Genomic DNA, 13606 nt, shown 5'->3' with positions numbered 1-13606 from the left:
CATTCACATAGACACTGGCTGGATGTTTTATTAGTTCATAGTGGGTTTTACTAAGATCCACACCCTAACCTAATCTCTTTATACCTACCTTGAACCTAAAATCAAGCCTTTAAGGTGCTAAATTTAAGATTTAACCCATTAATAGACTATAGCAGCAAACAAAGTTATAGTAGAGTAATGATGTCCTAAGCAGAGAATGAGGTCTGTGTGTGTGTGTGTGTGTGTGTGTGTGTGTGTGTGTGTGTGTGTGTGTGTGTGTGTGTGTGTGTGTGTGTGTGTGTGTGTGTGTGTGTGTGTGTGTGTGTGTGTGTGTGTGTGTGTGGTAATCCAAGCTTCTCTCTGTGTTTTGTGCTTTACGTAGCTGCTCCGGTCGAGTGTGCACTGGCTAGCTAATCACCGCCGCTCTGCACAGACCCAACCAAATCATCTATTATCCTTTTGTCATGCATCGTTCATAATTGCTTTTAATTTTAGCTCCCCAATTTCTGCCGCACAATGAATCATGAGACAATAGTGTCCATCAAACTCTGCTCTTCGAAATCAAGCAATTTTTTGTCTGCATGCTGACTTACTTTTGTCAGTTTCTCAGTGTGAATGCCCCAAAAACTGAAAACCCAGATACAATGAATATGTAGTTTGGGACACAACTGCCAAAAGAATCCTGCTGGGACCGTTTAACAAGTCAGTGTTCCTTTCTGTGGCACTCCGTGTGTGTGTTGCCAAAAACCAGAGGAATATTAAATTATGCTGCTCCCTGGGTTTTCTTCAGATGTTCAGTCATTCTCTCTTTGCTTGACTTCATTGGCTATAACGACATTTATTGTCTCGCAATGTATACATTTAATGTGCACTCCACTAGACGCTTGGAACATTTGGTATATTTTTCAGGTAGTTTGATGGTTCCTGCTTGACCAACTATAGAGTGCTGCAGGAATGAGTCCTTAAACTGGGAAATGAGTCAGCATTTTTGCACTCCTGGTTCAATCGTATTGGTGTCTGTGTTTGTTTTTTAATGAGTTTTTGATTAGATACTTGGGATAAGGTCTGTGATTCACAATAGCTCAAGAAATTTTCATATTTTTGTTGTACAATATAAAATATGTCTATATATTCCATTATGGTGAATTTTTAAGCTTTTATGTCTTAACAAAGGCAGCTAACAAGTGGTTAAATAAAACTACAAAAAACAGCATGGTGCCAACTAGTCCACCTTTACCTTAACCTCTCATGTCATCTTGCTGAACAAAACATGTATGTATCGTAAACTTATGCTTGCCACATAAATCCCATTGGCTTCTGGAGTTTGGCTACACAAATAGGAGAGCATGGGAGGTTCAATCGTGTAGGTCAGGCAAAATTAAGATATTTCTATTAATTAAAGTTGAAAAGCCAAGCTAATTTCAATATTCCCATGTTAATCTTGCAGAAACAAAATGTTTTTGCATAAAGACTTCACTTTCAGCTCAGGATAACGTTATCGTGTTGCTAAACAAATGTCCAGCTTGTTCCCACCGAGCACACTAGGGGATCCTGCTGCTGTCTTTTATTAGCACTTATTTGCACTGACATGCCCCATCCTGATTTTGTATTACTGTATTTATGCACTGGGACCACACTGAATAATTTGTAAAGTAAGAGAGTGCTTCATCAAACTTTCATTCTCAAATGGAGCGGCAGCACTTGCTGTGCATTGTGAAACAGTGAGAACAAAGCCCCAAAAAAGTGAGCTGTGAATTCAACCTAAATGCTTTGTTGTGCTTTGGGAATGAGGGAAGTGCCAAAGAAAAAACTTTTACTGTTAATGCTTTGTTGAAGGGCCCAGTGGTGGGACTTGCTAATTACATTTCCTATTACAGACCTTGCAACATGTCAGTGAGCATTTTCAAGTCTAGACTGTTCCCCAGTCATGCTGAAAAATTCTATTGTTGAAATAACATGACCTTTGACTTTGGCCCTTTTCTGAAGGTAAAATATGAAGTCCTTTCAGGAAAATATTTGCAACCTTTCCAGCACAGCAAATGCAAAATAATCAAATTGAATACATTCATTGTAATTCAGCCTAACCTCCCAACCTTACCTCACTGTTTCTTTTGTACATACTAAATGATTTCCAACTCCTTCTGATCGTGCAGTTTTTCCTCCTCTCTGCCAGCATCATGCAGAGCAAACACATTGTCTGGGTGTTGAACAGAATAACCGGGTCTGGGTGTCTGGGTTCCGATGTTTGCATATAATGTTGCTGAGCCGCTTGATTCAAGAGGCGACAGCGAGCTAAAAAACAAAGTGAAGGTTTTATTGAGGTCACAAAGAAACTTTACACCTCCTCTATTAGTGTACGGCAGTCTGGCTTATGGAGATACAAAGGGCAGATCGATCAGCATTGCAGATGGTGCTGTGAGAGGCGGAAGTCTGTGGGATTAGCTTTGATATGCGTTATAAATCAGCTCATCTCAGCTGGCGAGCTCTCAAAGGTGGCTCCTAATGATGCAGCGTAAGAATATAAACTGTCTTTGCTAAAATAATGGTATATCGGCACATATGCTAACACACTCTCAATTATTATAAAGGTACTGTGATTTTTTGCAATTTGAGATGCTCTTTCCACATGCCCTAAATCATATATATATATATATATATATATATATATATATACACACACACACACACACACACACACACAAATTATTATAGCATTTTCACACATTCTAATTTTGTACACTATACTGAGACGTAATTAAATAACATCAAAGCTTGGGAAGTTGTGCTGTGGCCAGCTGCTTAAAGGGATAGTATGAAACAGAACCACAGAGGGATGTGTTCCCACTACAATTTACTGCTGAAAATAGTTTATTTTAAATTGTGTCGTACAGCTTCAACAAAGGAAGAGACATTTATGGAGTGCATTGTGTGATGGCAAGGCTATGTTTCTTTGTCCTTGTGTCATGTACAGTACTTTTTAAAATCATTTTTACCATGTTATGTTCTATGTATTCATTTTATATAATAGTGTGTTTGCAAACCTTTTTAGTTCTGCGTCATTTTAATATGTTAAAATAAGGTTGATAGAACATTTTCAAAAGATCCAGCAACTGGGTCAGACCTGGAAATCATGTATATGGACACTTATGGTTAAATATATGCAAAGAAAGGGGTGGGTCTGGCATTGAGGGTAATTAATACAATGGCGAGCAGCCGAGACAGTGAGCATAGATTTTGTTGTATCCGTGTTTGTGTGTGTACATCATGTCAGCCAGTCACTCTTAAAGAGCTAATTAAGGAATAAAGACGTCCACTAAGTTCAGCACTCACAGGAAAGAACATTTGTTGAAGGATATTGTGTATTCTCACAATCACTGACCATGTATTCAAAAGATAAAATAGGTCACATTGTCAGATGCAGCAATCAACATTCAACCTGCTGCCCTGCTCAGAGAGAGAGGGAGAGAGTACTTTATTATGTTTTACAGAGCAGATGTTTGGATTCTAGGACATCATGGTGTATTCCCCATGAGAGCATGTTCTTACTTTGCCACCTTCTGAAGTTCATCAAAAAAGACCTTGATATACAGGGAGAGCTATTTGCATATTTAGTTCATTAATTATCTGTGGTCAGTCTGAAAAGGGCACTTTGGCAGTCGGAACTGCCATCAATAGATAGTGTGCTTGGTAAATGCTTTGCTTAGTTGAAAGAGCTGTGTGCAAAAATATGATGCAAATCAAAACACAACTTGGAGCGTAATGCCTGACACAAGATCAGAAGTGCAACTGACTTCTCTGCCTGCTGCAGAAATAGTGATGCTGGCCGATCAGAGTGATCAAGTCGCCTCTGATTCAGTGAGAAAGTTTATTTTTTCTTTATTCAGATTGTCATAGAGGCAAATATGTGTGAGCCCACTCTGGCTGTAGGAAATGGTGCACATACTACACATTTTATTTTTATTTTATCCTTATACTACATAGCGTCTACTTTCATAAGTAGCTGATTAAGACAAAAGACAAATACACTATGCACAGTCAATCTATGGAGACAAACAACGGAACTATTATTAATTATTTTTACTTGATTTGGTTTATGTCAAGGCTGCACGGTGGTGTAGTGGGTAGCACTCTCGCCTCACAGCAAGAGGGTCCTGGGTTCGATTCCCGGGTCGGGCCGGGTTCCTTCTGTGTGGAGTTTGCATGTTCTCCCTGTGTAAGCGTGGGTTCTCTCCGGGTTCTCTGGCTTCCTCCCACAGTCCAAAGACATGCAAGATGGGGATAATTGGTGACTCTAAATTGCCCGTAGGTGTGAATGTGAGTGTGAATGGTTGTTTGTCTCTTTGTCGGCCCTGCGATAGACTGGCGACCTGTCCGGGGTGTACCCTGCCTTCGCCCAATGACCGCTGGGATCGGCTCCAGCCCCCCCGTGACCCTGAATACAGGATAAGCGATAGACGATGGATGGATGGTTTATGTCATACTATACTCACATGTTTGTTGTCATGTAAGCCCAAACACCTGGGACAACTTGCAGGTCATTGTGAGTTGTTGTGTTTCAACCACAGACTGTATATAAGAAGTGGATGTAGTCACCATGACGTCACCCTGGATGTGTGCACTGCCGCTTTGAAGCCTTGAGTTTCTCCTTTTGACCGTCGCCATCTTGGTTTTTGCAACCAGAAGTTACAGAAGAGGGTGGAGCCAAGTACGACCAAACACTGATCAACACACAGTGAAAGAGTTAAAGTTGTAACACCCAGACTGAACAGCTGTAAATCATGAGGTAGCCATGCCCTTAAGCACACCCTGCTTGATTGCCTCTTTTAAATGGGACCAAATTTACTAAATGAACATAATTTACCTGCATCGATGAGCCATCTCACAGTATTTTCCCATTTCCCATTAACTCCCCAGATTAGCACATTCAAATTATTGTTGATTATTTCTCATGTCTACAGGCACATCATGTAAGCTAAACTAATGCTGTAGCTGTCACCTGACAGGCATTAATTGATACACTGCTACATGATGCAGCCAGTGTGTGTTATTTCAGAGAGTTAATGCAGGATATATATAGCTCTACTGAACCGGTTAGGGCTGTCGTCAGTGAGGGGGTCACTTCTCTGCCTTTGCACAATAACACACCGCTCATGCACCCTGTGCCTGCAAAAATTCCAGCAATAATGAGACTAATGTGCCTAATGAGGAAAAGAGCGATTTTCTTTTTCCACTTTTGGTTAGTAACAGATGTCTAATGTGTTATATCACATTCAACTTTGAAGACAATTAGTGACAAGTGAGAGAAATGTTTAAGCATTCAGGGTCATTTAACACATTTTCCAATAATTAAAGTGATATAAAGAGTCATCTGATGTCCATGAACTTTTGAACACCAAATGGTACAATGTTGATTGCAGATGTACTCAGTACCTGGAGAATAAATCTCCAATACTTTACACATGTCACATATTTTTCATTTTCTTTTCTTTTGTTTTTTTTCCTTCTCAATCCCACTTTTCATAACAGAACAGAAACATCACAAATGAAAAGTGGAAAATATCTTTGTTTGAAACACAATGCATCTTTACAATGTGCCTGACCATTTCCTGCATATTTTGGTGTTAGCTGTTTCCTGTAGTAGCGATTTAGTAAAACAAAACACTCAGATTCATCCCCTTTCATGATGATCATGAATGCCAAACAACCACGCTAACAAGAAGTGTCTTCAGATTCTACAGCTAATCAGCCATTTGTCAAGCTTTCTATCTTCATTTCATTTGACATGGAAAAGACGATTAAGGGGGGCAGAAGGCATGACTGCAGTGACAGACCTGGTTGAATTATTTCTCGACTTTCACACATAATCCTCATCAGCTTCTAACAGAGAAGCTCAAGACATACCGCAACAAGTTTAAGTGCCTGGTCTCCTTTAAAAAATAAAAAAAGATGAGCATTTTATACCGCCTGAGACCATGAAAGACTTGAATTACTATAAGAGCATCTATATCTATGGTATGAAATTGAAGGAAATTAAGACCTGAAGTGAAAAGCGTATATGGTGAGGCTGGGCAGGCAGAGATAGTGTTACTAGACTCGTGAAATGAAAGCTTGTTCGTGTCTTTTTTCTTCCTTTTTTTTGTGTGAAAATTGTGGGAACAGTCTCGCACGCCAAAAAGCACAAACATGCTGTCACAATGTCCAGGGTTCACACGTTTGAGCAGGCGTTGAATGGAGGTGAGGAGGACGGACTGGTTGTTCAGGAGGAATGAGAAAGTCAGAGACTGAAAATGAAAGAGAGAGAGTCAAGGTCAGAGAGTAATTAGGCTTTTTTCTGTCATACCAGGGAAACTGTCAAGCCTTGGGGATGAAAAGTGATTATATGGGAGTATGAGAGTAATTGAATTCTGTTGCGGAACCAAGAGAAAGGATGAGAAAGAACAAAAAAAAAAAAAATCATGGACATGATGTCAGCAGTAGCTTCCAGTTGTCTTCCCGTTATTTATTATAAATGTAAACAGATGCCTGAACCTACATGATCAGAACACAAACAACAACATTGCTCTGTAATCTGCAACAAAGGCTTTAATTTTCTTCTTTTCTACAAGCTGCATACAAATAATTGGACAGACGTGTATGCCAGAACATATTCGTTTGTCTTCTCATGTGTTGTGTGTGTGACACACTTAATTGATGAAAAAATGTATAATGTTAAAGTGCCACCGAATTACAGCACAGCACCACTAATCAGTCATGGCAGAGATTCAATCATCTGTCAGTCATTTTGATAAACAGTAGCTGAAAGAGCAATAAATAAATAGAGGGCTTTTTTTTATTAATTTAGATGTATTAGATTATTTTATAAACCCTTTATTAATGACACTAACATGTATAACTTCTCACAGCGTATTAGAAATTGGGGAAGCCATGAGCATTCCTAATGAGTGATTTATTTATTCCTTAAAAAGAGTGTTTATTAATAACGGATCTGAAATGATTTATTAACTACTAATACTATTAGTTATAACGTATAAACCATTTAGAACAGTGTCCTATTAGAAAGTAGTGATCCCAATCTCGTCAAAGAGGCTTGGTCAGTGTCTGATACTGATGCAAGGAACTCTTTATTATCTATATGAGACACACCAGGATTCAACTAAGTCTGATGTATTCTCTTCTGCCCTATTATTACACAGTCAGAGCAACTGATGTCGTGTTAAGAGCGAGGATGTCCGCTCTCCCCTCTGGCCTCTGATCTCCTGGGTGAAAACATGACTTTGTTTCCCTTTTGAAACCAATGTTTACTTATTATCTCCGCCTGGAATATCATGAGCCTGCATCTGTCAGGAAGTGAGTGAATATGCACCTCTGTGTCTGTCCATGGCTAATCTCGCATCCTGCTGCAAACAGCATAATAATGTGCGTGGCCAGTTATGGCTAATTGCTGAAGAACCTGGACTCACACTTCCTCAAAACACCTTGTATTACCTGTTTTTATTCTGCAGTTGGTATGGTTTTGAATGTGTGTTTTGCTGACAGAAACACTGTTGTACACGTTGTTGTACTACTCCAAGATCCAGCTGTTGCCATGGCAGATAGAGTGGTGAGTTTAAGTTTGTTTTTTGAAAGATTGTACAAAGTGTGATTGCCTGCATTCAAGCCAACAGCCAATTGTGGATGTATTCATTCTATCATACAATACAGCAGTGGTAGTTGCACACACACCTGGCAAAGATCTGCACACTACTAAGTGCACCTTTCTGGTTTTAACTGGGTTTTGGTTCGTAATGGATAAACCTAACCTAGTTTTATAGCAAGCATATTATTTACATCTTATTTTAACCCTGAATGTAACTGCTGACATGCTGTTTTGTCATGCTGACACGTCCAAAACTGATGCTGGAGGGGTTACCTTAAAAGTGTCATAGCTTGAAGCTAAGATGGTAGTTAGAATGTGTAGCAATACTCCTATTGAGTTATTTTCTTGAAATGATCACTTAAAAAAACAACAAAATCAACTCATGTTGCACAGTGAAAAGTATTTAAAAATGAGCCATAATCACCAAGTTGACCAAAAAGAGGCCCTCATTTTATAATTTCCGCTTCTATGAATCCAATATATTCTTTGCCAGATCTTAATATGAAATGTTACTATGTTGGATAAGTGCCTCATAAAATGCACCCGTGTTGCATATATTGGGCCACCAATGCTTTTTCCCCCTTTGTTTGTTTTCATTCAGATGCACATTATCAGGAGGTAAATGTCCCTGATGGCAGTTTTAAGGCGGTATTGGTAAAGGTTTTATTGGCCAGTTAATCGTAGCTCAGTCCATAGACTGTCTAAATGTGTAAATAAGACATTGATCCCCCCTCAGAGTGAGCTCCTTCAATAAATATGACTAATGAATAAGTAATGAGAGGAAATAGGCTTAGAAAGGAGGAATACGGGGAGGAGGAGTGAAGGGGTGAATACTGAGCGGGAAGGAAGGGAGAGCAAGGGGATGGGAAGAAGAATGGTAAGGACTGGGAGGAAAAGAAGCAGAAAAATAAGTATTCTACCATGAAAATGGAAGTCTTGCTTCTATTGTTTTCTTCTCTGCGAAACTGATAAATATTTTTCAGTTTCACGCTGCAAGATTTATGAGTTGCAATATTGCATACCTTCTATGCAAATGATTCCCTCCTTTCTTCTGCTCCCGTTCTCCCTCTCCTCCTCTCTCCTCACCCTTTTCCTCCCGTCCGACTCACGCTCCATCAGGAATTGAAGCTGATTATATGACTATAATGGAATCTCTCTGATATGCACTGCATCCATTTCTGCTGCAGTGCAGCCATCGATAGAGCTAAGGCTAATTTAATATGCACTTTATCACCCTGCTCATGAAAGACTTTATCTTTGTCTGCAATTACACAGTCACTCTCACTGTCACTCTCTTCTTGTTTAGTCATATAAATGGGGCCCTGAGCTTATCTGTGCAAGCGTGTCTTTGTATCACATAGGTATGATTCTTTTGGTCAATGTGTACTTTTTTCTTTGTGGTATTTATTTCTGCAGGACTACATGGAATGCAAAAATAGTCGATGATGTAATGGCTACCATAAAAGGTAGCACCATCTGTATGCAACACCATTCTCAAGCCCTCCTTCCCCACTGCCCTCCTTCAGCTTTCAAATTCAAATAATCTTTATTGGCACGAGGGGAACAAGACATACTGCATCTGATCAGCACAATGTTCTCTCTCTCTCCCTCTCTCTCGCACTCTCTGTGTCACACCATCTCTCTCGCTCAACCTACTCCAACCCACTATATTAGTTTCAGCAAATCTGACAAATGTTGTCAGGATGTTTTTTAATTGCCGTTCGGTTTTAAACCGTCTCTACTTACTGTCAGCATACTTATCCTTGGGCATTTAAACTTTCATTATTCTGCACGTGAGAGATCGGGCAGTGTGGTGTGCAGTGAAAAACAGGAACCATTTAAAAATTGGTAACGTTTTTGGGTTCCTGGGCAAGAATTTGTCTCTTTTGAGGAATAACCCTCATTTCCATTCCTATCGCACTGTGTATTAAGTGCAATCCTTTCTCCACAAAACCTTGAAGTGAATTAATTCCCTTAAGAATGGAGGGTTTGTGGGGTATGATTCCTCTTTCCGTCGTCTTATCTCAGTATTTCATGTCTCAGCTGAGCGACAACCACGGGGTACTGGGTAGATGTGTGTTACCAGTCAGGAGATGTTATTTCACTTAAGCTATTTTGTTTGTATAGTGTAAAGACCAGGGAATGAAGGGATTTCATGTTCCACGTATTTCTGCTTTTTTATTAGATATTACACAATGGACAGTGACACAAAGAAAAAGCCGGGAGTGGACATATGTTATAGGAATATTCAGTACCTTAACCGGGCTATGAAATCCCATGATGGGAGAAGTCTGGGTCATTATTCAACACAGGTTTTTTATGGAAAGTGTCTGGCAGACACTCATTGATTAAATTACTGTTTACAGTTTACAGTTGTTGCCAAGTATTCCCCCAGCTGCTCCCTTACAACCTGCAACCTTACAGCTGACACACCCGAAAGCAACTGCACTAACCAACTCCCCTCTGGCGCTACATGAAGGGACCATTTAGCCATGCTGTCACTGTGTTGGATGACAAAAAAGAGTCAACACAAAAGCATGTGTGAATAAATGAGCACTGCACATGGAAATGTGTATGTGTTGGGGAGTGGTGGCTTTAAACACATGTCATGCATTAAATGTGCTAAATTTGATATTCAGAGAATTAATATGGCAGCACACAACTATTTGCAATGCAAAGTTATCAGAATATGCGCTAGCATATATACAAGGAATTTGACTCAGTGTTTTGCTATACACAATATTTATTTATTTGTATGTGTACTCACACAGTATTTAGTAACCACTTATCATACGTATCAACCAATTTAGAAAAGTAGATGTCCCATCTCGTCAAAGACGCTTGGTCAGTATCTGATTCTGACACACCAAAAACCTTTTAGTGTCCATATGAGACACTTCAGGCCTTCAACTAAGTCTAATGTAAACCCATCTGCACTTTTTTTACACAACTATATACAAGTCAAGTGTTCTGTAAGTTGTAATCAAAACGGAACAAAATACTGAGTGGGTGGGTGAGTATGTCTCTATACTGTGTGTCCGATTTGACATTGGATTGACAGATATCCATATTATGGTATTTCTACATTAAAAACTGCAAAGACATTGTTGTATACCGTTAGCCTAATAGCATAATTGCCTAAGTCATATTTGAACGTTTTCGGAAAAAGAGAAAAAACACAATTTCTAGCAAGCAGATTGGTATTTTTTATTGATAATGTAACAGCAAGTTCAACCAGACCTGTGAACAAGTTTGAAAAAAAAAAAAATTAGTGTCTAAATTAGTGTCAAGTTCATTTCCTGACCCTGAAGCAGAAGAAAATAAAGTGTTGCTGTGTGTTAACAGTAAACCATATTAAATGAAAAGATTCACTTCAAAAATCTTGCCAACATGAAAGCGATCGTGATCAATGTTTAAATTAAAATACATTTGCAGAAATGCTTTTTCATTTTAAGAATGCATCTGCATCATTTGACTGATAAATATAATTAATCAACAACCATAGTTGCATTTTCTTCTTCATGACTGCATATTTTATGCCATAATGAAAACAAACAAAGTGCATTGACAAGGCATTTTGAATTATGTGCACTATTTTGCAGATCATGAGAATGAAAATGCAAATATGATGATTAATGATTAAATCAAATAATGCAGCCACATTCTTAAAGTGAAAAAGACTTAGACTTGAAAAAGACCATATTACCAAGAATACTTCTTGTATTTCTTGTCAAAACACTTAAAATCAACACTTCAAATTAAGCTTTGCTAGCATAAGCTAGCTCTTACACTACATCATATCTTGTTGCAGAATTGTGATTAAAAGTTTAAACACACAGTTCCTAATCTCCTTGATTGACTGAGAGTACATTTACTGTCTAGAAAGTTGAAGGAATAAACCAGCTTACCAAATGAATTGAAGAGAAGATCTAATGCTTCACTTCTGTTAAACTTTCTTATGCGATCAGCCATGTTTGTTTATACCGGCAAACATGCCTAAGTCAAAAAGATGACTTGGGCAGATAGTGATTTTGGACTCTAAAAAGTGTTCTGATAGGTTGAGGACATAGCCAATAAGGCAAGGTGATGCAGCAGTGGTAGGAGAGGAAGGTTAGGCAGATATCTCAATTTGGCCAAAAAATGACTTAGGCAATTATGCTATTAGGCTAACGATACATAAAGGTGAATAATGTCTTCCTTCTGTGTGTGTTGTCATCCAAGCTCCTTTGTAACATAGCTGGCCTTGTGTGCCTTTGGATGTGAGTTTGCCCCAATGGTAAGCTCATAGCTGCGCCCTCCTGACGGTGACCTGACCCACCCTCCGTGTCGATCATCAATCATCAGGGCGCATTATAATTACGTAGCTTTGTGAAAGTCGGATTCTCTGAGCACCACGGTTGTCTTTTCCTAAATCCTTTTGAGTTCTCCTTCCACCTTTCCTTAACCCCGAGACGTTTTCCCCTGACGTCAAGGAAAAGGTGTTAGGAATAGGAGTTAGGACCTAATTTTTGACTATTCGACCGCCCCAGTTAGCTCTGGCAGCTCTCATCAGAATTGTTCTACTGTTCGCACCGTTAGGCTCAGTCGTCGCCATTTTGAGAGCTGTGAGGAGGCAATAGACATGCTCTAAATTTTGAAGAGAACCTTTTAACAGTCACATTCATTAACAATTCTATGAACTCCCAGGCCCTGAGGACCGCAGTCAAGCCCAGAGAGCGGCAGGCGCCCAGAGAGCAGAAATGGAGCTCGGTGCAAACTACTTTTATGAGATTGAAAGCTGCAGTCAGTGCAGCTTTTACAATATCACAGGCTTGCATCCCAGTTGTAAGAATCCAGCCTTTTCAAGGTGATCTACATAGCCCTGGAATATCCACTGCTGTTATAGACCTACAGACTACCAAGGATGTATACAAAATAATGCCCTCCGATAAATTCTTCAGAATACTTATTTATTCCAACACCTGCCTGACAATGAGTCAGTATTATTGTACATGTTCTTCAATACATCATTCAGTTCTTCAATAAGGTAATATTGCAGTGATTGCTGGGAGCAATTTATACAGGCTCTCTTTTAAAAAAAAAAAAAAACCCTCTTATAGGAGATAGCCCCATAGCATCATGCCACCACCAAGAGCAGCAGTCCACCGGCTGTGTGAGATGCCCAATGTGACCCTGTTAGCCTCTCTGATAAGCCCAATCTCCCCAGCCAGCCAATTGAGTTGACCCCAAGCTTTGACGTTGATGCAGAAAACATTTGATAGCTTCAGAGAGGTCAATGAATCAAATATCAGCTGACGGACCTCGTCAGGGCTCTCATGGGTGGGGGTCATGGTTCATGGACATGCCTTGGCCACAGGCAGCAAGGACAAATATAGAAGGCATGAGAAAGAGGTTGGGAATGGGTTTGAGAGGCATGTACAACACACCAGTACAGCCAATTATTGGTACATAATTTCCAAATCAATCTGTCCCACTTCTGATGGCTCTGCAAAGATATACCATCAGGCGTCATATCTGATTGAGTATTGACTGTCATGGCCAATGATCTCAGGCCAATCTCTCACAGATGAGCTTGAGTAGCCGTAGGGCAGCTGTGTTTGACAGGGTTGCGATCAAGGTCATATTTCTTACAGTAAAACTTTGCGAGTTTTGCTGCTCTTCACATGCGTTTCATGTTTCATAAGACAGAAAAACAGCCAGTGGAGGTAATTCTACCAAGTATATCATTGTTGTCCAGTAAAAATAATCGATTCTCACTTTGATTGTCATGCCCATCCATGGTTTTCACTGGACAGCAACAAAATACTTTTTGTGTAAATAGCTGCAATTATTGTTTTTTTTTAGTCACTAAGGGGCAAAACAACACCAACTTGTTATGGAGTAGAAATTGAGCTGCATTCATTAGGCGATGTTCACGTGACCTGTTCTGAGCAGTGGAATCATCAAAGCCTTTTTTATATAATTAGGAAACTGCTGCCTGCAGCTCCTGGA

General features: G+C 39.6%; 1 protein-coding gene across 1 annotated transcript in view; it reads left to right on the top strand.

The window, feature by feature from the left end:
• nrg3a (neuregulin 3a) overlaps positions 1–13606 on the top strand; it is a 366859-nt gene that overhangs the window by 242413 nt on the left and 110840 nt on the right. The window lies entirely within an intron of this gene.

This window comes from Eutrigla gurnardus (assembly GCF_963514095.1).
Source record: "Eutrigla gurnardus genome assembly, chromosome: 11".
NCBI lineage: Eukaryota > Metazoa > Chordata > Actinopteri > Perciformes > Triglidae > Eutrigla > Eutrigla gurnardus.
This window is presented reverse-complemented; position numbering and strand designations above follow the sequence as displayed.